Consider the following 22,685-nt stretch of genomic DNA (forward strand, 5'->3'; position numbering starts at 1 on the left):
CCCCTCCAGCGAGATAACCGTCCTGTATCTGTTCTTTTATGTGACACAAACCAAAAGATCCTCACCACCTGCCCTGTTGTACGAAAGAGGGGAAAGCCACCAGAGGCTGGCAGTGTGTCTCAGAGAAGGCTTATAAAACTGAGCATGGGCTGCTGCTGAACATGGAGACCCTCGGGGTGGGCCTGTGCTTGGGCTGGATGCTCCCCAGGTTCGTCCCCTCCCTCTTCTGTCGCCCTTGATCCTCCTGCGGCTCCTGCTGGCGTTGTCAAAGGGCAGCGAGGTGTTTCCAGTGCTGGGCACATCCGATGAGCACTGTGGTACGCTGCAGGGTGATGCGTTATGCGAGCAGAAGTGTTTCCTAACCCGGATGTGGTTTAAAACAGTTTCGGTGTTTTAGGTTGTTGGGTATTTTTAAGACTTTTGTAGGGTAGTAGAGCGCTCACCAGGCAGGGAGCAGGTGTTTCCAGTACAGAAGGGCTTCCCTCCGTATCACCATGCTAATCCATGCAGTTATCTAGGATAGAGTGTGCATGTGTGGGTAATGCCAAAGCCCAGTAATGGTTTAAGTTAACTGGTAAGGACAGGAGATGCAGCTTGAGCTAGAGGACTGTTCGCAGTAGACCTTGGGCTCGAGCTGGTGCTGGAAGAACACAAGCCAACAAGCTATTAGTGCTATTGGTTCCTGTTGTTTAGCTCTGCAAACCTGCAACTTTCCTTAAAGTGCCTCTGGATGATGGCTACAGACATTTCACTTTCCTCAGAAATTTTTACAAAAAGAAACTTGCCTTGTTCTATTTGTAATTGTCCGCTGAACTCTGACACAGTCTAAAGTGCTTGGCAGGACCGTGTGTGGGGACAGGGCTGATCCCTGGCCCGTCTTCCTGCTGCAGCAAACTCTTCAGGCGAGGCTGGGGCAGGGCAGAAGTGGTGGTTGCTCTGGCTCCCTGCTGCTGGCGTTCGAGGCGGGGGACACCCCTGGGCCCCCCTCAGAGCCAGCCCGGCTGCTCAATGGCTGCAACAGAACCACTAAATGATGTGTAACACCAGCACCTGTGAATTATTTTCAATAGTGAGTTCACCATTGACATAACTGGCAACTGTGTGGGGAGACTGTCAGTTTTTCATTGTAATCTGCTGTCAGTAATTCTCAGGACAAAAGTAGGTGTTGCTTAAACTCTCTGGCCTCCATTTGTTCCTGACTTATTTCCTGGACAACTCTTATCACAGGAGCCAGCTCAGTTGTTATTAAATGCTGTTCAGTGGGAGAATCACCGTAGAGGCAGCAATATTTGCAATTTGAAAAAAAAATGGAAATGGTTATAATAGCACCTGTGCCACAGGTGGTAAATTAAGTGGAGCTCTTGACAGTCAGTACAGCATTTTGAGGAATTTAGATGTCTCCTAGCCATTTGTAAAATCACATTTTCTTAAAAGGATCACTAGGAAAAATGATGTCTACAAGAACAAAGCTTGTAAGGGGCTTGGGGGATTATTTTTTTATTATTATTAACTGTTTAACATAAATATGAGCTTGCCAACATTTTAAGTATTCTGGATTTAATCCAGGGTTTTAAATCAATATACACGGAGTTTGATACTCAAATGCAAACTGTGCATGCATGTCTCCCGTATCTTATAAAAAGTTTTGATCAAAGTTATTTCTGCTTTTGATTCGACTCATCACAGGGTTTGGGTGTCTGTCAGTGCTCTCAGGAGGTTTTCCACACAACCTGATACGCTTCTCTGCCAAGAAGCTTTTCGCAGCCCTGCAGCTCTCACAGCTGAGACCCCACAAATACTGAAAAACAGGTCGCACGAGCAACCAGCCCCAGTTTGGGTGACAGTTCGCTGATCTCCGCATATTTAGGGGTTTGTTCAGGAGGGATCTTTATGGCAGCAGAAAAGGAAGTTTTCAGTATAGAAAGCAGTGTTGTTGCACAAACTAAATGGAATTTTTATAATTCTGACTCATCTTCTGTAGCCTTTGGTGGTGATGAATCAGATGTCCTTCCTCCAGCAGGAGATACCAAGTAACAGCACTGAAAGTCGGAGATTGCTTGAAAGACTCCCAGGCTGTGCTGGCTGCAAATCAGCAAGCTGCCTTTATTTTTATTTTTGCTTCAATTGTAGGAAGAACATCACAGGCAGCTTAAAATCAGCAACCACAGACAGGCTAAGCTGCTGCCGACATCCTCATCCATAAACTGCTGCCGACATCCTCATCCCTAAGCGTTTCCTGAGGTAAACAGAAGAAAAGTAGCAGAAATATTGCTGTTGCTGGAAACAATGCTACACCTAATTGAGCTTCTTCCAGCTGCAAAGGTTTCTTAATTGGCTGCTAGCAGCTTAAGCTTAGTTCTTCTGACGACTTGCTCCAGTCCAGCTCTGGATGTTTTGGATTCCCCTTTATCCTTATTTTATGATGTGTTTATTCTGTTTTACTGGGTGGGCTGTGGAAGGGCAGAGGTAGAAGCAGTGCCGGTGCCTGGCTGAACTCTCCTGGAGAGGCAGACTCTCCTCGCTGCCAGTGATGGGGGGTGGCTGCACGCCGCAAGGAATCGTCTCCTGGTGCCCCATTCCTTCGTGCCAGGCTGCCTAGCCGGCCCTGAGGATGCCAGCAGGAACCCCACCGAGCAGGTGTACGTGGGCGCGCTCTGTGTTCTGGGTTGAATTTCCCAGGCTCGTTGGCGCCATGAGCTGTGCAGCGTTCCCCAGCTCAATAGATAAAGTCTTCAACATCTGTCCAAGACCTTTCCAAAGCAACGGTGCGCTGTGCCCGTTACGCCTCTCTCAGCCCACTGCTTGGGTTATCTAGTGCTGTGTCTTCTTTCACTTCTTTCTCCTGAAGTTAGAAACCATCTGGAGCGCCCAGACGGTGTCTGTGTGCTCTCGCGGGTGAGCCGTGGCTCTGAGATGGCAGCAGTGACCAAACCTCGCAGGACACGTTGGTGTAGAAAGACACTGTATACATAAATGATCATAACTGCTAGCAATTTCTTTTTATCTACTTTTACTTCACTGCTTGGAGTGATGTAATGGCTAGTTTGGTAGGATATATACTCAACTACACAAAGATTTTCTATTCCAAGAAAATTGTATTAGATACTGCCTAAAACAAAATTTAAGTGTTGGAAAAATACTTCCTCTCCTTGTCTGGTTTGTAGGATTCCAGCCTTGAGAGAAGAGGCATCCTGCATCAGAAGGTGCCCTGTGGAAACTCCACCTATAGCTCCTACAGGTGCCTAATGAGGTGCTGCTCCTGCCTAATGAGGCCATCCCACGGACTCCAACAGCGGGTGAGCCAGGGAGTGTGTACATGACATGACACTTAACGGATGTTAGAGTAAAAAAATCATCTCCCGGCCAGTGTTTAGGTTCAGCTCTACCCTTGTGCTCACAGGGCTGTGTAAATGCAGGGGAACATACAGCATTCAAGTAGCTGTTGATAGCACCATCTGCAAAAGGCTAATGGCTCATTCATTAAGCAGTGGGAGCCAGCACAGCCACAGTCTAATCAGATACTGTATGATGAATAATTCAGAAATAATGTATACTTGAATAAATATCAGGAGAAGGAAGGAACAAACCCCATGCATATGGCACGTTAAGGGAACAAACCAGACATTTTTCAATGTCCTAGGCTGATGAGCTGTGTTATACTGGATGTTAATCACGCAGGTGGCTAATGCTTGAAGAGAAAGCTGACGGAGGGGTTTCTGGCCCAGCATTCGGAAGGTGTTAGTAAGCGGAAAAGACCGTAGTGCTCATGGGAAAACCCATTAGCCTTACATTTTGCAGTGTGCATGTGGTGCTGTTGTGTAACTTGCTGGTGATGCAGGTGGAGGGTTGAGTTTGTGCCATGATGGCTGGGAAAGCCCAGGTCCAGGTCTGGCTGCCTGCAGTGCTCCTCCGTCCTGCTGGGCAGATGGCTCTGATGTGGTGTGTGCTGTCCCTCGTGCAGCTCCTGCCCGCACACCCACACGCCTTCCACTTCACCCTTACGCTGCTCCTTTTGCTGCAGTACATGGTGTGTTGCATTCCCATATATACCAAATAATAGTTCAGTGGGGCCTCTATGTGGCTAGTATAGATTCTATAAACAATTTCCTTTGTTTAAAGGTATCTTAGTGCAGAACAAAACAAGACTGGCACTGTGCGTTTGCAGCCCAGAAAGCTAGCCGTGTGCTGGGCTGCATCAGCAGCAGCGGGGCCAGCAGCTCCAGGGAGAGGATTCTCCCCCTCTGCTCCACTCTCGTGTGTCCGGCTCTGGGGTCCCCAGTGCAAGCAGACGTGGACCTGTTGGAGCGGGTCCAGAGGAGAGTCACAAAAATGATCTGAGAGGTGGAACAGCTCTGCTGTGGAGAAAGGGTGAGGGAGATGGGGGTGTTCAGATGGAGAAGAATTTCAAGGGGGCTTATAAGAAAGATTTAGAGAGATTTTTTTACCAGGGCCTGTGGAGACAGGACTAGGGTCAATGGTTTTAAACTGAAGGAGAGCAGGTTTGGGTTAGATCTAAGGAAGAAGTTCTTCCGTGTGAGGGTGGTGAGGCCCTGGCACAGGTTGCGCAGAGAAGCTGTGTCTGCCCCCTCCCTGGAAGGGTTCAAGGCCAGGTTGGACGGGGCTTTGGGCAACCTGGGCTAGTGGAAGGTGTCCCTGCCCAGGACAGGGGAGTGGAACTAGGTGATCTTTAAAGGTCCCTTCCAACCCAAACCATCCTGTGATTCTGTGGTTCTAAGAATAGGCTGGGGGTGTGCAGAAAGCAGGGATAATGCAAGCCAGAATGCCAGCCAAGTCACATCTGCCACGAATACCAGTTCCACCTCTTGGTAGCTTGGAGACAACCAGCCAGCGAGTGTCGCAGGCACATGGCCTGTGTACCAGCTCTGGGATATGGGCAGCAGCTGCAGCCCAGAGCTGCGGCTCCCTGCAGCGGGGACAGAGCTGCTGCCGCTGGCACGGCAGCACGTCCGCCACAGCCCCTGCCCTTGCTGAGGCCTCAGGACGAGGGCTGGCGCCGTGTCGGCTGGCCACGGCGTTGGGAGGTTTAACTGCCTCTGCACGGGGGCAGGAAGCCCTGCACGGCTGCCAGGGCTGCGGCGGTTCAGGGACACTCTGCACGGGAGCCACGACTCTCCAGTGCAGCGTTACGCTTACACCTCTTGGTGTGTGTGGAAGAGCTGAGGTCTTGACTGTAACTCCCTTACTTACAGAACCATTTTAAGCCCACAATCCTTGCTAACTAACTGTGATTTCTTTGGATAATGATTAGTTTGCTCTGGTTTGTTAACAGACAGAAAAAAAGAATTATTAAGCCTTGTCAAATCCTCCTGGCTTTGTATTATATCTAAACTCAGCATCTCTTCTACAGATGATTAAAAGTCTCAGTCTCTTATTGTTCAAGACATTACTGTATTCTGTTCTTTCCAGCATTTAACATCCTGAGAGTTATTAGGGTTTCTGACTCCTTGTGCTCTTTGGACATTGCAAACGTTCACTTCATAGTTAGAGATTCTCTTCTGCAAATGGATAACAAGAGTTAGCAACTTCTCTGGGTAGCCATTAGCCTTTGTCCAATACATTCTTTAAATCCGGGGGAGATTGCCTGTTGTGGAGATGTTGTTCCGTAGCTGTGGGCAGTGTTTGCTGGGGGCACAAGCACTGGTCCTGCAGCAGGTATTATCTGAGCGCTGCCTGCCCCACGGACACTGCCTTAACGTTATATTCTTACATTTCTTCCTGCCCTGAGACTACGGCCATTTATCTTGGGTTGTAGCTACTTCTTACGCCTTTTCTCTTCCTCCTCTTCCTCTTGTTGCTCTGAAACACGGATGGTCTTCAGAGCCAGTTATAACAGGGAGAAAAGGCCAAGGAAGACAGCTCAACTTTGAAGAAAAAATTCTATAGTTAAGAATGGGTTTCAACAGATTTCTCACTTTCTGACCATAAATCTAATTCAGCATCATTTTCAAATATGTATATGCTATACATGGGCATATATAAACATATCTGTTTATATTTATGGGTTATACTTGCCCTCCATGGCGCAGCAAACCTTTCCTTGCAGCAGCGGGGTCACTCGCTCCTGACGCCTGGCCTGGATTAACTGGTTTCACCTGGATTAACTGGTTTCACCATAGGTCTCATGCGCTTGGCAGGAGGGACCCCGACTGGCGCCTCGCTCACGCTGCTGGTGGTGGCGTCTGGTGTCTTTCTCTCCTTGCTCTGTTCCCCACAGGATCCCAAGCACAGAAGCAAAGCACCATCTACCAGAATATCCCTCCAGCCAAGCATGTCGTAGGAGGTAGGAAATGAAGGTGTGGAGGTTGCAGAGGAGCAAACCTGACTCCCCAAAATCCCAGGAATGACATAACCACGGAGCAGTGGGGAGGAGGTCTGCTCCGATGCTGCTGTCGCCCTGGCCACGTGAGAGCCGGCCCGGATGCGGACCAGTGCCACGGCGCAGGCACGAGACAGGGTGTAACGCAGCCCCCAAGGGCGAGCTGGTGGGTGTGTGGAGTCTGGTGAGCTGCAGATTAGATCCAGGCATCCAGTGTGAGATATGAGGTGAATTTTAACACCCCCGACTGCCTGTGGGTCGAGTCTTGGCTATAAATCAGAGCTCTGGAGTCTACCAGATGGCCAGGTGCCACAGCGCTACAGCGCTCCGATAAACATGTTGCGTGACAAATGTAGGGTTTAGCGTGCTGTTGGGCCAGAAGCTATCTTAACAGAGAAATCTGTAATTCAGAGTCTGTGGATGTGGATGCAGGTTTGTGTGTGTCTGTCATATGTTTGTCCGTTTACTAGAATGAGAGGCATTTTCCATTCAAAATCATCCTAGATTTTAATTTTCCTTGACCTCAGTAGTACTTAAGATGTATTTTGAGTCTGGTTACAGATTTCTCCCTAAGAGAATATAAGATCTCATACGAGATAAGATGAAGCCCTTCATCTTATCTCGTATGAAATCCCTTTCCTATAATAAATCTCATCTTTCTAAAAGCAATCCTAGAGCTTTTAGTCCAAAATATGGTAGGAGACTTATTTAAATAAGCAGGAAAGGAAATTGAATTTTTTTCTGCCAAGAAAATATCCAGCGAATAGTAATAGGAGGATCTCAAAAAGGGGAAGTTTAGTTGTAAGCTGGGTTTTTTTCAATACTGAATGTTTAAATATAGTGGTTAAAGAAAAGTACTGTTGCATTGTAGAGAGTGATAATAAGAAATACACAATTATTCTAAAACAAGAAATGCAGGCTTCTGCTCTGCTCTCGTGGATAATATGATACAGGAAATTTTAAGGTGAAAACCTAAAAAAGCAACTGAAGTAACAGATAGTATTAAGTTTTTTGTCAGAAGTTGTAAAGCTTTTAGTCTAAAAAAGAAATTTAGGATTGAAAATATGGAATCTGTGTCTTACCCTTCTTGCTTAAGCTAAGAATGTTTCGCTACCCAGGAAGGAAATGTTTTGTTATTCATTAAAAACAACAAACAAATCTGGGAGAGGACAAAAAGGGCATTGTTTATTCTGACATAAAAAAATTAATTGTAAATTGACCTTATTTTTTATTGTATCAGTCCACCTGCAAAATCATTTTTGGCCCCAGCACACTTTTAATGTGCAAAAGCCGTGTTTGTCGCTATTTATATTCGATACAGTTAAAACTGATTCCTGTACAGAAAGTGTGGGATGGATACACCACATTTTAGAGTTCTGGATTTCAAGAGCCTTAAAATACTTCAGAAGTTAAATAATTAAGTTATTATTGCACACAAGTTCAGCATTCACTGCAGCATCAAAGGGAAAATGTTTTGACTTGGCAGCACTCCTTGCTGACTGCTGAGAAGTAATAGCGGGATGTACTGGAGGCCTTTCGTCAGGGAAAAGGAGAGGTGGGGTTAAAGATTCCGTTCCTGGAGAAGGAAATCGGTAGTGTGCGGCCCCACGGCAAAGCTCGCTGCTCTGTCTGCGCAGGTGGCCGGGAGATCCCGGGAGATCCCGTCTCGGCACCGTTCTGGGGTCAAAGCGGAAGGAATGCGCTGGTGGTTTCATTTGTCCTGACTGAGACTCTGCACCGCGAGGGCAGCGTCAGGGGCTTTGGTCCCAGCCACTGCAAAGCCAGCGGAGAAAACAGAATCTTCTTAGAAAAGAGGAATTTCTCCCGCCCCTGGTTCTGATGGGTGTATGGCAGCATCTGGGGGGAGCCAACGGGACCTGTTGTGGTCACTCACAGTCCTGGTGTGATCCGGGTTCTCGGGTGCGGCCGGAGCACCACGCTGCTGGCAGCATGGGCCCTTCCAGCCCGCTGTCCCTCTGCAGCTGCCCTCGGGCTCTCCTCCTTCCCCGCACAGCCAGGGGCCACGGCGTGGTGCTTCTGGCTGGCTGCAACGCAGTAAGGAAGTATTTTCAGATGGAAACTTTGAGGGTGAAGATTCAGCAGCTGTTGGGAACCAAAACTCTCCTAATTCACGTTACGTCCTGGCACAGCCCCAGCTGCTGTGACAGGATAAAGCAAGGGATGCCAGTTCCCACCTCTGGAAGGGCTGGAGTAACTTCAAACCACCCGTTGCCTCCGCAGCAGCTCACCGAAACAGCTTTACCGGCAGAGTCACGGTGCTCCTGAGGTGACTTGAGGCCTAAATCTGAGATCTAAGGTGTAAGGTCAACATGCTGAAACACCCACCGAAGCCTCACAGAGCAGAAGCAACACTGCAGGGACACTTGCATTGCAGTTGCCTGTGTCTGAACTAAAAAGCCATTGCAGAAGAGCTCTCAGTCTGGCACCGCTTGTAAATGATACTTAGAATTCTCTTCATTTTATTTTCTGAAAGTCAAATACTTAGGGTGACAGACTTTTTCTGCTATGGGGATGTCACGGACACCTGGCTGGAAGGAAAACAAGTAAATCTGTCTGAAAGACAGCATGCACCAGGACCTTTATGCCATGTATAAACTGTGAAATCAATTAACATTTCAGATATTAATACAAAAGCCGTAGTAGCAGCTGCCATCTTTATACTATTACGCAAGCCGACCACAGAAATGCAGTGTAAGAAAACAGACTGTAGTTTTCACTTTATCAAATCAGTTTAGTAGTTAATGGGGAAGAAACAGGGTGTTACAAATATTACAGCCTCGTTCTACAAGTCACTTGCAGGATGTGCCCTAGGCTGGTGCGAGCTGAATTCCACGGCCCTTCTTGAACGTTAAAACTAGTGCAGAACACAAATCCATTTATTTGTCATATAAATTACCAAATCAATATATTCAAATTCTATAGACTTGTCAGACTCACCAGTTCCCACAGATGGCCATGGAGCAGTTGGTGCTGTCTCGGAACACGTATGAGTTCGTACCTGGTGCAGTCCCGTTGCTGGGTGCGAGCAGCCGGGGCCAGACCTGCCCCATCGCCCCCGTGGGCGCAGCCTCCCCTCAGCAGCGTCTTCACACACAGTACGAATGCAGGTGGCCTTGGGGGCTTTGCTGCCTACCAACAGAGATGTTGATAAAACACCATGATTGCAACCAGAATGTGTAGCCATCATCTATATAGTCTGTAAAAACCAAGCTTACAAGCATGAACTTGAGATCGGTGTTACATGTTTAAAGCCATTAATATGATCCAGTAAAGTGATTCACATGTGAAACTTTAAATTCTAGAAAACATGCTGGATGCTTGTACAATATGCTATTCTGTGACAGAAACGGAGGAAATTTCATATTAAAAGGTGTAACAGGGACATTAACGCCAGGTTGCTTCACAGCAAACAAAAGCCTATTACCAAACGCAACTTGTCACAAGAGGTGATAGCCAAAACCTCCACTCTATCTCCAGGAAGGACCTAATCATTTCACATTAATCTTTTTCTGTGAGGTACGTCAGCATCGATACAGGACAAAGTTCTAGGCTGTGACTTTTTTAAGTGTTGCCACGTGCTAAGATGGCTCAGGTCCCCGAAGCGTGTGGCCAGGGAGGCGACAGCCAGCGTGGCCCTGCTGAGGGCCAGGCCACGAAGCTGTGTGGCATCCCTCACCATGGAGCTGTGCCACGTCCCTCACCGTGCCGTGTCCCTCATCCCTCGCCATGGAGCTGTGCCGTGTCCCTCACCGTGCCGTGTCCCTCATCTCTCGCCGTGGAGCTGTGCCGCGTCCCTCACCAGGCCGTGTCCCTCATCCCTCGCTGCGGAGCTGTGCTGTGTCCCTCGCCGTGGCCACGCCATCACACCTGCACCAGCGGCCGGAGCAGCGGCCTGGCCTGGCGTCGCGAGGATCCATGCTGCGGGGCCACGCTGGGGAAGCATGCGACCCGTCCGAGCCGGTAAGCGGTCATTGCTCTCGTGCTTTGTTGACTCAGAACCGAAGGGCGGGTGATGGAGCGCGGCGGGAGGTACACACCCCCACACCCGCTGACCCGCCTTGGCCTCTCCCAGGGCGCTGCCCCCGGGGCGCTGCGCGGCCCGGTGCGCCGGGAGGGACGGGAGAAGGGAGAAGGGAGAAGCCTTCCTGGCCCGGGGGAATCGGCCCGGCCCGGCGCGCCCCCACCCCCCCCCCCCCGTAGGGCACCGCGGCTCCGGGCCGGCCCCGCGCCCTTCGGCGGGGCCGCGGCGCAGCCCGGGGTCAGGGATCGGAACGGCCCCGCTCCGGGCCGGGCCTCCTCGGGCGGCTGGGCTGGGCGGCAGCGCCGGGAGCCATCGCCCCCCCGCACACACACACACACACACACACACACCCCCCCGCCCCGGGCTGCGGGAGGCCGCGACCTGCCCGGCCCCGGCGCCTGCCCGCGCCGCGCTGTGAGGCAGCGGCAGCCCCGCAGCCCTCCCCGCCCCCGGCACACTCCAGGGAGCCGTTTCACACGGAATCACACGGGAGCGTCTCCCCCATCTGTGCAAGCCGAGGCACCCCCACCCCCACCTTCTCCTCAGTCCCGGCTGAGCCTCCCCGCCATTATGTTCCACCATCTCCCGGCCAGGCCGCGCCGCCCTTAGCCCGCCCGCCCGGGGCCGGAGCCGCAGCCGGGCCGGGCCGGCCCGCAGCAGGTGTGTTTGCATGGGGGCGCTGACTCGGCGTGCGGTGGGGGGTCGCCGTCCTCCCGGCCCGGCTCCCGCCTCGCCGCGCGCAGGCCCCGCCACAGCAGCGGCCTGCGGGGCCTGCTCGGCTCGGCTCGGCTCGGCGCGGGCCGCTGCCCGGAGCCCCGCGGGCGGCTCGGCGGGGTGTGTGTGTGTGTATGGGTGTGTGGGGTGGGGGGGGGAGAGGGGGGTCGCTCGGACGTCGCCGTCCCGCCGCCTCCTCCCTGCCGCGGCCTCCCCTCCCCAGGAGGCCCCCGCCGGGCCGGGTTCGGCCGGGCCCGCTCGGGTAGGGCCGACCTCGGGCCCGGGGCGGTGGCGGGGGGGCGCTGAGGGGAGGGGGCCGCGGCCCGTCAGCGAGATGCCCGCGGCGGCCCGGCGAGGCGGGAGCAGCCCGGGCTGAGGGAGCGCCGGGGCGGCCGGCGGCGCGCAGGCAGCGGCAGAAGATGGTGGTTCTCCCCCAGCACGGGGTGGGGGTGAGGGCTGGGGAGAGAGTGCCAGAGCCGCGCTCTCTCCGCAGGGGAAGGGGGGGCGAAGGGTTGTGCCCGAGACCTTTGCTAACAGTTACAGGTGCAGCCCGGAGAGCCGCGGGGCCTCGCTCGGGGCACAGCCTGGCCGGGGAGCCCCCGTCTCACGGCAGACCCCGGCGAGGACGGGGCTCGGCACATAGGAGGCTGTTGGTGGTCCCAGTGCGAGGGTGAGTAGCCACGACAGCAGCGGGGCGAGCACCGTCGGGGTGCGGGGCGAGCATCGGCCCCGCAGGCCCCGGGCGGCCGAGGAGAGCGGGGGAGCGGGCGAGGCGCTGCGCTGCCGCGGGGCGGGGGGGGCGCGGGCCCTCCCCCGGAGGGGCCGCGGCCCCACGGGGAGCCGTGACCTTGGCGAGGAGCCGCCCCGGCGGGAGCCGCGGGGCCGAGCAGGCGGCTGCGCCCAGCAGCCATCTTCGCAGGCTGCGCCCCGGCCTCCCCCGCAGCCCTGGGCGTGGGGGGGCGGCCGGGCGTGGGGCTGCGGCTTCTCTTCTCTCGGTGCCTCCAGGAGAGCGGAATAGCTAAAAAAAAAAAAAAAAAAAAACAACAGCTCAGCAGCCAAGTCGGGTGTTGCGAGGAGGGGGCAAAGGAACTATTTTGCAGGCATCTCGCTGCTGCGGAAATGGATTTCTTGAGGGGAGGGAGGTGCGTGCGTGGGGATCTTTGTAGCAGCGCTGTGCAGGGGAGAGAAAATGCCGCTCGCGCGGCCCCAGATGCAGCGGGGAGCGGGGAGGGCGGGCGGGAGGGGACCCGCAGCGGCCGCCCCAGGGCCGTGGGCATGAGGGGGCCGCGGTGACGCCGATCCGCGGCCGCCGTGGGGAGCGGAGGGGGGAGCGCCCCGGGTCAGCAGCCTGGCTCCCCGCCTGTGGCCGAGCCTGCCTGGTGCTGCAAGAGAGATCCTGTGAGGATTTTTATTGCGGTCTCTTTGTTAGCTACAGACAGGCACGCACACACTCACAGCTTTCAGCCAGGTTGTGGGAGGTAAGTGGGGGAGGAGAGGAAGGGAGCGTGTGGGGCGGCTCTGGGGAGCACGGGGGTGCGCGGGCCGGGCTCGAGGGGAGCCGGGGGGCAGCCCTGCCGCCGGCCCCGCCGCCCCAGCAGAAACGGCCCCTGCGATTTTCAGGGACTTGTTGGCAACTCAGCGAGGGTTGCCATAGCTTTTTATGTAGGGTGACCAGAACCGGCTGGAACTGGTTTGAGGCAGATCAGCTCCTGAACACAATGCAGTCACTGAGCTACTACAGTGGGATAGCTTCCTCCCTTCATGGCAGCCAAAAGCAGAGGAGCTTGCAGAAAGATACCATCCCAAAACAGTATGTGAATGCACACTTTAGACACACAGCACTGGTATGTGGCTAATATAGTCATAAAGGATTCTGTATGTAAATGTACATATTTGCAGTAACTGAGATTACTTTGGCTTTTCGTGCCTTTTTATGCTTAAGGAATGGGCAAGAGCTGAGATTTATGACCCTTATTAAAATATTTTTGCTTTGCAAGGGTGGGACACTGGTTATGCAGTCTATTTTAAAACTAAACTGAATAAAATTGATTGAATGATTTGTAATTGTAGTTATGCTTGTGACTGAAGAATGCTGCTTTGCATGCTGTTTTATTTACAGGGTGCTGTCTTGTGGTTTTCTTCTTTAGGAGATGTTAAAGGGGGGGGGGGGGGGGAGGCTGTGCCTTTCTGTAAGGCCAAAAGGAAACAATGTTGTTGTAGAATTGTGCATAAAAGCATTGCAAAGATGCTGTAAGGCATACTCGTTTTCCTTTTTTTTTTTTTTTCTCCTTGTAGGCCTATTGATTGGGGCTGCCTTTAACCCTTTCATATTTGCAGAGGTAATGCATCTGTGGCAGTAACTGAGCATTGGCTAAAAAAATCTTTCAAAGGTCAAGGTTCACAAGGTGAGATGTGGTGTTTGGGGTGTGAATATAACAATAGCATGAAGGTACCTGTATGTGAAAAGTAAATCTGGCTCCTGACTGCACACTTGGCACGTTAGTAAGGAGACAATTGTTTAAGTGTTACTGGGGAAATGCTATTAACGTCCTCCAGTTTTAATAGGATTAAAGCTATTACTTGCAAAGACTTACTGATACCTTGGCTAAATACAGTATTTTCATTGAAATATCTTATATCCAGATATACATTTTTTCACAGCGTAGATATACGGAATAGGCCTCTGAGTGACAATCGTAAATTGTGGACCACATGGCAGTGAACTGTTCTGTGTTGTATTACAGCATTACACATTCAGAATTTGCTGCCTAAATATTTAAAGGTTGCTTGTTTGGCCATATCCGAGTAACCGGATACTTGCTTCTGAATTAAGGTCTTCAGTGTTAAACATGTACTTAATGTAGCCTACACAGAAAAAAACATGTAGAATAAATAGTATGGCTGGTGTTTCTTAAACTGTTGTAACCCAGGGAGGATTTTGCAGCAGCCAAGTGGAAAGATGTATTTTAGGGGTTTGATGGAGCTCCAGTGGGTTATTAGTGGCATGAATTATAATATTGTGCAGTAATGAAATAAGAATAGGAAACCGGATGGGCAGTGCATCAGCTCCTGAGGGATGACTACTTTTGACTCAAAGCAAGGGATAATGGATAGGATTTTTTTTTTTTCCCCCTCTCATCTAAAAAATAAATTTTGAGCTGGCATTTGATTCTTACAGTGAAAGCCGAAGGATTCAGAGAGCGGGAGAGGGGGAGAGATAAGAAAGCAGTAATGAATATAGCAAAGGGAAGAACAAAGGCTGTTAGAGCTTACACATTGGAACACTAAACATTTTGCCTTGGGGATTCTTGTGCTAGAACTGTTACTTCCTATAACAGGAAATCAGCAACCCTAGCATCTTAACCAGTATGATTTTTTTAAAAAAATCTGACCAGTCCTGACTGTGTTACCTGGTTTGGTAGTCTACAGTCAAGATAAATATGGAGGCAAAACATTGAAAATGTTCTGTTCTAGTGTGAAATTAGGGTGTTTTTTCCTCTGTGCTCAGCAGAATAGACAGTCTTAAAAACCTTGAGAGGTTGTGGATATTGGGTAAGTTGTATGGTGGCTGATGGTAGGCAGGGTGCCTGCATCAGAGAGTGACAATACAAGAGAACCTCTGTTTCTGACTGCAGTAGATTACGTAAGGTATTTAGATATTAATTGTAGAAAAGTGAAAATATCATGCCAATGTTTAGCCTGAAATGACGGTTTTGTGGGTTTTAATGTAGCTACAATGTGTGGTTTCTCAGATTTGATAGGGCAGTAAATAGCTTGTTTGGTGGAGCAAAATGCCTGACAGATCACTGTGCTGATTTCTGTTCCTATTTTTCGTAAGTTGGATGCAGAGGTTCTATATTTGACTATAGACATCTGTAGGAAAATTATGCTTGCAAACATGAATTCTTGTTGCATGATAGGAATAGTAGCTATTGCTGATGCTGATGCATGTTCTTTTCCAAGTGTCAGCTAAAATTCATATGTTACAAGAGAGCACCTTTTAGATTTTTTTTTTCTTTAGACCAGAATAGTAAGAAGTTTTAAAATTGCAAGTTCTTGAATTGTCACAAAATCCGATGTATCTGTTTTGTTTGGATTTTTGAACACGATCTGTACTATGAATTTTTGTTTTTAGCAAAGGAGGTTTTGAATTTGCAGGGATTTTTGTAGGCTGTAAGATGAGAAACCTGAATAGATGCTGGAGTCTGCAGTGTTCTTGGTGAGTTTTATTTCTTTTAGTCTAATAATATTTGTAAATGCTCTTCACCAGATGATTCTGATTTTGCATGTAGGCTGGCTTTCCAGCAGAAAACACTGCTTAATGTTGGAGGGCTGGTCCTCTGTATCAGCAGTTGTGATCTCATTTTACATTGAGGCTTGTCTCAGGTATTTGATCTTGAGAACAGGGGTAATGATTTATCAAGTTCCAAGAAGCCTCTTTTGAATGAATTAAATAACTTTGGTTTTCTTAGAAATGTCAATGTGTGTTAAAATACAAATATGCATACAGATCGCTGAGAATGTATGTTTTAAAAAACCCCAAAACTTGATTTAGGGCCTGTTTGTTGCTGGTGTTGCACAGGCGGGCCCTGCCCAACTTGGAGTGCTCTCACCGAGACTGTTGGCAGCTGCTTCATGCCGTTTCTGAGCAAGAATTGCTATCCACTTTAAAGTACATTAAAGGACATAGGCAGGAAGCAAGTGTCATTTAGAACGTGATTCAAATTTACATTAAACTGGGAATCTCAAAATTTTATTCATGATTGTTGTACATTGGAATTATTCACATGTTACTGCCCCAGCCCATTTGACATGTAGAAGTACAAAATTAAGCCATTTTTATAATTCATTTTTAAGTAGAGTGCAAAGAATGGTATGGGGATTTACCTGCTTTTTGTGAATTCATCTCCATTTTAGAGGAATTTGGGAAGTTGCTAGGCTAAAAACCTGAACTGAATCTCTTGATGAATACAGGTAGTTTTCATTTGGCCAGCTGTAGCTAGAGATGGTCCACTGAGCTCCATATGGCGTGGGAGAGGAGATACCTTGCTCGTGTGCTGAAATATCCCTGTTCTTTTTGCCAGCCAAAGGCTGATAGAGGTGAACTTTGAACCAGTCGCGCATGTGGTTGGAGGTGGTTCAGTGGTAGTGTGAGATGAGGAAGTGAACAGGCTTCAGAAGATAACCCCTCTCTTCCTTCCCAAAGAGAACCTGAGATATCCATTTTGCAAAAAAATAAGAAGATTCAAAAATGGAGGAGTCGGACTACAAGATAAGGCTTTTGAGGAGTCATAAACTACAAGTAATTCTATCTTGGCTGTTAAAAAAACCTTGTGGAAATTTGCTGGAGAAGACAAACAAAAATTCTCAAGAACTGTTTTTACTTTCCCCTATTGCAGGGGAAAAGGGCTCATCTTTTAACAGGTCAGATAAGAAGGATCCATAATCAGATGCAGGATATAGTAGGAAAGAGGACAAAGGCAATTGCCTGCTCTTTTGTAATCAGCTACAGGGTTGGATATGTTTTGAAAACAACGGTAACATGCTTATGGTTGTAAAACAACTCGGGCTCCTTTTGGGGCTGTCTTGTGGGTTTGAGGTGGCTTGGTAACATAATTGCAAAACTCAGCTGAGCCATAAGCACAGAGAGCATTTTGTCCTACCTTGCATTAAAGACTGAATAAGAGACTCCTCTGCAGGGATCTTGCATTCCTAAGGCTCTAAACCTGGATCCATTGGACAAAGTTGTGCCTGTATGAATTAACAGCGAACAAGGCAACAAAAGTTCTTAAGCTTTAATCTGGCTGCAACTGCATCTGCCTTCTGTGCGTGGAGATAAGGATCATTCTCGTGGCCTCTGGGACTCCCAGATGATTTTGTTTACCAGGAGAAGACAATGTGTGTGCACACGCAGGGTAGGTCTGTAGCTGCGCCAGGTTATAGCAACGCCCCACGAACGTGGTCCAAGTGCCATTCGGTATCTCTGTGATCTTTTCTATCACTTCCATCTTCTGCCATCCTAAATGTGATTTGCTGCCATTGCTTTCATTCCTGGCGGATGTGATTTTGGATCTCCAAAATTTGTATGGAAGACACTCCTGAATTGAAAAGTTAAAAACATTGTAAACAATTACAAACAAACTGCACTTTTATTCAAATCAACAGAATACACTTGGTAATTCATTGACTTTGGTAGTTTTATTGCTTGTTTGTTTTCAGCATTTGGTAGTTTAAAACAACGCCTGCAGCCAGTGTGTGGATTAACAGGCTTCTGTGGTATTCTAGAACTAGATGAATGAAAGACTGAGTGGAGGAATGGGTTTGTTAAATATTTTTTTTACCGTTTGGTAAATACTTTAGTAATTTTTCTAAAATAATACTGTCTTTTGTGTATGATACTGAACAATGTTTTGGATTAATAGTTGAGAAAGGTTGGCATTCAATTTTTTTTCCTCCTTACGGCATCCCAATTTGTTTATAGCATCTTAGTTGTACAGCTCACGTGGAAGTAGATCAAAGTCAAATGTCAGCCGGTGTTGTCCGCTGTGGAAGGAGGCCGCAGGGACAGCCTTATAAATCACAGCCACTAGCAGAGCTTTGGGTAGCTTCACTCCCTGCCCCGATCCCAAAATGCTCCACCCGACCATGGCGTGAGCTGGGATGGTGCTCTGGATCAGCAGCCGGTGGGCAGTGATCTATCTGATAATGCTCTCTAGCTGGCTTCTGGTTGGTGGTGCGCTCTGAAAATGCATTTAGATACTGTCGTAAGTGGGTGGCAAGGCAAGTGAGTGTGAGTAGGTCTGGATGCTAGTTAGTGATTTAAATCTTTTTTACTGTGAGGGTGGTGAAATGCTGGAACCCGCTGCCTTGAGAGGTTTTGGGATCTCCATCTCGAGAAGTACTCAAAACCTGGCTGGACAGTGTCCTGAGGGTCCTGCTGTAGCCGAGCCTGCTTTGGGCAGAGGAGTTGGAGTTCCCGAGGTCCCTTTCAGCCTCAGCTATTCTGAGATTCTGTGAAATGCCTGTTGAAAACTTTTTTGGGCTAGTAAAGAATAAATCTTAACATTTTTCTGAAACTGTCAACAGCAAGGTTACTGCATTGAGGGGGAAAAAAAAAAAAAAGCTAAAAATTTTAATACTTGAAATACTGGGCTAATACTTACCCTCCAAAGCTTTTTTGAGGGGTAGGAGGGAGGAGGAAAATTGGTAGAATATGCTCTTAGAAAACCAGAAGTGCAAATTCAGATTTCTCTTACTCTTTGAGGCTCATGCATGGAGACAAATCGGATTTTTCTCTTTTTTTTAAAAAAAAAAAAAAGGCAAATAGATACAGTGTATAGAGTTGAAATAGCAGATTGCTTGGTATAAATTTTAACTGTAAAACACCCCATACTTCACAAAGATGTTTACATAAGGACTGGCATGACCCTGTTGATAGTATGGATGATAAACAGGACCATTATCCTAAGAAATCAAAATGGTGCCTATTATGAAAGTTGTATTTCTGGAAGCAGGAATCTGTCTGAGTTTTGCAACAGTAACAAGTCATGGGACCTTGATAAGGAAAAAGGAACCTGTATTTTATGTGAATGTGATAGACATTGCTGATTGTGGTTAAAGTGGCCTCTTGCGTATCCTACTTGCCTGCTGAGTGTTTCAAACCACACCGAGTTGTGATTTGAGATGTGGTTCTCGTTTCCTGAAGAAGGTTTGGTGGTTGTATTAGCATATTGCTTATGTCTTTCTTTCAGATACTCAACTTTCAAAGTAAATAATCAGAAGTGTTAGTCAGTCATAATTACTGATACATATTGAATAACCAATGAACTGCTCATAACCTGTGTGTTAGGCTGATGTTTGCCTAATGTTAGGATATGTATTACTGTAATTCTGATTGAATCACTTAAATCTTCTCTCCCTGATGAAATTTCTTGGCATAACAATACAGAAACTTTTTTTTTAAAAAAAAAAAAAATCTTTTATGCTGGTTAGGCTTGTACTACTCCCTGTTCAGGCATTTTGTTCCAGAATGAGCATGGTGTTATTTAGGCATCATTACTCGTGTTTGAAGTGGAGTAATTACACCAGATTATTAGAATTTTGTTCTGGAATAGTGTGTCTAACTGGTAATTTATACCAGTCTAACTATAACAGAATAATTGTTATATATGGTTATACCAGAAGTATTCTTCCAGGATCAAGACATTAGCACGTGCTAGACACTGAAAAGTGGTGACTCAACCTTCTTGTTTTCACAGTACTGAAAAGAGTGCTGATTGTCTTTGAAGAACATACAAAAGAAAAGGTCTCTGCCCTAAAGAGTGAACAGTCCACAACTGTACATAGTGTGAGTGGAGGTAAAAGCTGTAGGAAGAGTTTAGGGAAGGTAAAGGAATGTAGTCACAAGAACTTGAATTCCTTAAGTAGATGAAAAATAAAGTCGCGTTTTTTCCTGTTTCCTTAAATAATGAACAGACTTGCTGCTGAGGGAAGCTTGAACTGAGTAGTTGTTTGAACAAAAACATGGAGTTACATATTGTAAGTGTAGACAGTTATGTGGGATTTGAAGGCAAAGGGTAGGAATTTAATACGGTAGAAAAGAGGGGGCTAGTACAGACCATTACAGCAGTTTGCACAGAGTCACTAGACTTTTGGTTGAGCAGTGAAGATTTGGATGAGCAGGAGGGTGAGTATCAAGGAGGAAAAGTTGGTCAGTTCTTTAAAGGTTAATGATGAAATAAAAGAATAAAAATTGATCATTTAAGATGGTGCTTGTGGTCCAGAAAGGATAGTTAGAAGCTTTCATGTGTAGAGAATGTGAACTGGAAAAGTATTGGAAAGGGAGGAGGATTATTTGTCATTGCTAGGCCTGGAAAGCTTGAAGTTGTTCTTGTACCTGGCAGACAAAAATCAGAGTTTTGAGCAGTTTGGAGATATGACCTGTCTGGGAGCTGTCAGGTGATTCTGTTTTCTTGTCTTTATTAGGCTGTTGAACTTCCCCGAAATGAGTCTGGTTTGAGTGTTTACAGTTGCTTGGCTTTACACCAAAAAGTACCTTTTAATTTCAGCAGCAGTTTAAAGGCAGCTTGGCCTTTCTTTTAGAGAATACTGTGCCCCATCTGCAGCTGTCCTAGAGCCCAAGCTACAAGATAAATAATGTTTAGAAAGCGAGAAAAAATGTTTTCTGCTGTGTGTTTCTCTGCTCCACCCCTATCTTGGCAGAGTATGTGAAAGGGTAGTTTGGTTTGGTTTTCCTCACAGGGCTAGAGTCCCTCCACCTGGCATGGGTGTGGATACAGGGCTTGAGGAGGAGTGACAAAAATTCCATGTAATAAAACAAAACTGCCTTTATTAATCCATCAGAAGCAGCTATTTCCTTCTAAGCCCTGGTATTTCTTCGGTTGATATTTCTGTCACTGCGTACCTGAGCCTTCCTCACATTGACACGAGTAGTTGCTGTGAGAAAGCAGTACTTCAGGATGGTCTCGGGAGTCCCTGATAACAGGGCAGAAGCTCCAGGACGCACTGCATCTTGCAGATGTTTCCCCCTTTTTCTGGGGATCAGCCTTTTAAAATCTTTGAATACATCCTTGGGCTTTCCATCTTAACAGCCAGGATTTGAAGGCCCAAAAACTTTTACAAGAATTTAACTGTTTCTCCTGGGTGTAGCATCAAATTCTTGTCCTGCTTGTTTCTTCCACTGTCAGTAGAGAGTTGTCACGGACTCGTTCTTGTTTTGACATAATTACCCAAGCGAGTGCTTCACTGTAATGTGTTACCAGATGAACTGGAGTGAAAAGGCTAACTGGGAAAAGTGAGACAGTGGAACGGTCAAGGGGTATCTTCCTTTGGCTAAAACCTGTGCTGTTTTCTTCACGCTGTTCATAGAAAGCACTTACTTCAGGAGATGCGTTTCCAAAGGAAGAAGAATGTAGGAAGTCATGCACACATGCTTTGAACAAAGCATGAACACGGACAGTCTGGGTTTATCCTCCAGAGCTTAATTCACACCTTGCATTTCAGCAAGATACTGATGTACAAATAAGGGTGGATGTTGTCACCGAGGAGATTAATGGAAATGGTGAAGTAAGCATATTCAGAGCCTGCTGTCTTCAGTTTTTAAAACCCATGGTATCTTCCCAGAAGCCCTGTCGCCCACCATCAAAAAGGCAGAACCCAGAAGCATTGCACCTCACTGCTCTGTGGCTCTCTGGCTGTGTAATTCCCATTGGCCATATCCAGAATTCTTTCCTTTTTACTTACTTTTATCATTGAATAACGGGTAGGCAAAGTAACACTAGAATTTTTAAAGAAACTAATTTTCTTTAATAATTTTTCTCAAGCAGTTCAAGCACCCTAAAGGTTGCCCATCTTACAACAGAAGTGATAGGCTTTTCCTGGCGTTCTCCTGGTATGGGTCAGTGGACAGCCAGGTGGAGAGACAGGAAATGGAACTAGACCATGGGAAGGAAAAGCAGTGTTACAAAGGGAGACTGTCAGCTGGAAATGAAGTAGTACTTTGGACAGAGTCAGTAAATCTAGGTACTGACTCTTTATACAAGTATCCATGTAATTAGGGGTGTTTAATTTATCTATCCATTGTTCATAATGTATACTTCAAGTTAGCATTTCCCTGTTTTGAGGTGAATTTTGTTTCTGCTGTTTAGAAACTAAAATTTTTAAAAAATTCTACTTTGGACAAAGATGTTTGAGGAGGTGAGGGTCTTGCAGGTTGTTTCTTTAAATATGATTTTGTTTGTTCTGTCTGAGGAATGTATCCTTGATTACATACCTTGTGGACACAGTTCAGTTCTGAAGATCATCTTAATGGCAGCCCTCTGATGCTGGGCTTTCACACCTTTGTGTCTCTCTTTGGAGACACTGAGCTTTGCTCTCAGCAGTTTAAAAGCAGTTATTAAAGAAATTCTAGTTCCTGGAAAATGGCGATTTCCTAGGGAACCAGGAACTTGCCTCATTTCCTGTTCTGAAGTATTTGCAGGCATCATGTTGGCCCAGAGAAGGAATATACTAACAGCTTGTCTGGCAGCCAGGGTGTCAGTTGATTTTGATCTTGGATAAAGGGAAGGAGTTACTGAAAGGTTTTTGGAGGAAAAAAAGGGAAGACTGTGGCTTCAGAGTCCTCGCAGTTGTGGCAGAAACATAGTTTATATATGGAATCTTAAAAAGATGTAGTAGGATAGTGAGGAAGAGATGAATAAGATGTCCAGGTTCCAGCTTGCTTGTTTATCAAGACTGGTCATGTCATCTTCTGTCCCTTTTTGTTTAACTTAGATTGCTTTAATGGTTTGAAGAGTGGGGGAGATTCTTCGTAAGGGCAGCAGCAATTCTGGGTCCCCCATGTAAGAAGAAACCGTTTGGTTCTCGTGCTCTGGTAGGGCACGGGAGTTGTTCCTTCTGCATGCGTTTGAAAGACAGTTGCAACTTCACACAGTGTGCTGTCATTGGGTAAATTTATGGTCGCAGCTCTCCAGACCTCTGAATTCTGTTGAGATGTTTTCCCATTTTGGAGTTAGCCGAACTGAGTTTGTCAGGAATGACAAATGTATCTCCTCTGCTATGCAGTTTTGCTCT

The 22,685-nt window shown here is 47.5% G+C and overlaps 1 protein-coding gene across 11 annotated transcripts in view; it reads left to right on the forward strand.

Annotated features, from left to right (window-relative positions):
* The first annotated feature begins 10,940 nt into the window (after nucleotides 1-10,940).
* Nucleotides 10,941-22,685, forward strand: part of ZNF532 (zinc finger protein 532) — a 49,402-nt gene continuing 37,657 nt past the window's right edge. For 3 of the 11 annotated variants that reach the window (XM_074855558.1, XM_074855559.1, XM_074855560.1), the window contains exons 1-2: nucleotides 11,522-11,763; nucleotides 13,389-13,498. The gene's annotated coding sequence lies outside the window, so the exon portion shown is untranslated. Of the gene's footprint in view, nucleotides 11,040-11,521; nucleotides 11,764-12,179; nucleotides 12,236-12,359; nucleotides 12,572-12,732; nucleotides 12,938-13,388; nucleotides 13,499-22,685 lie in introns of those variants that run through there. The other 8 variants (XM_074855549.1, XM_074855550.1, XM_074855554.1 and 5 more) reach the window with 8 other exon arrangements.

This window comes from Strix uralensis, chromosome Z (assembly GCF_047716275.1).
Source record: "Strix uralensis isolate ZFMK-TIS-50842 chromosome Z, bStrUra1, whole genome shotgun sequence".
Lineage (NCBI taxonomy): Eukaryota > Metazoa > Chordata > Aves > Strigiformes > Strigidae > Strix > Strix uralensis.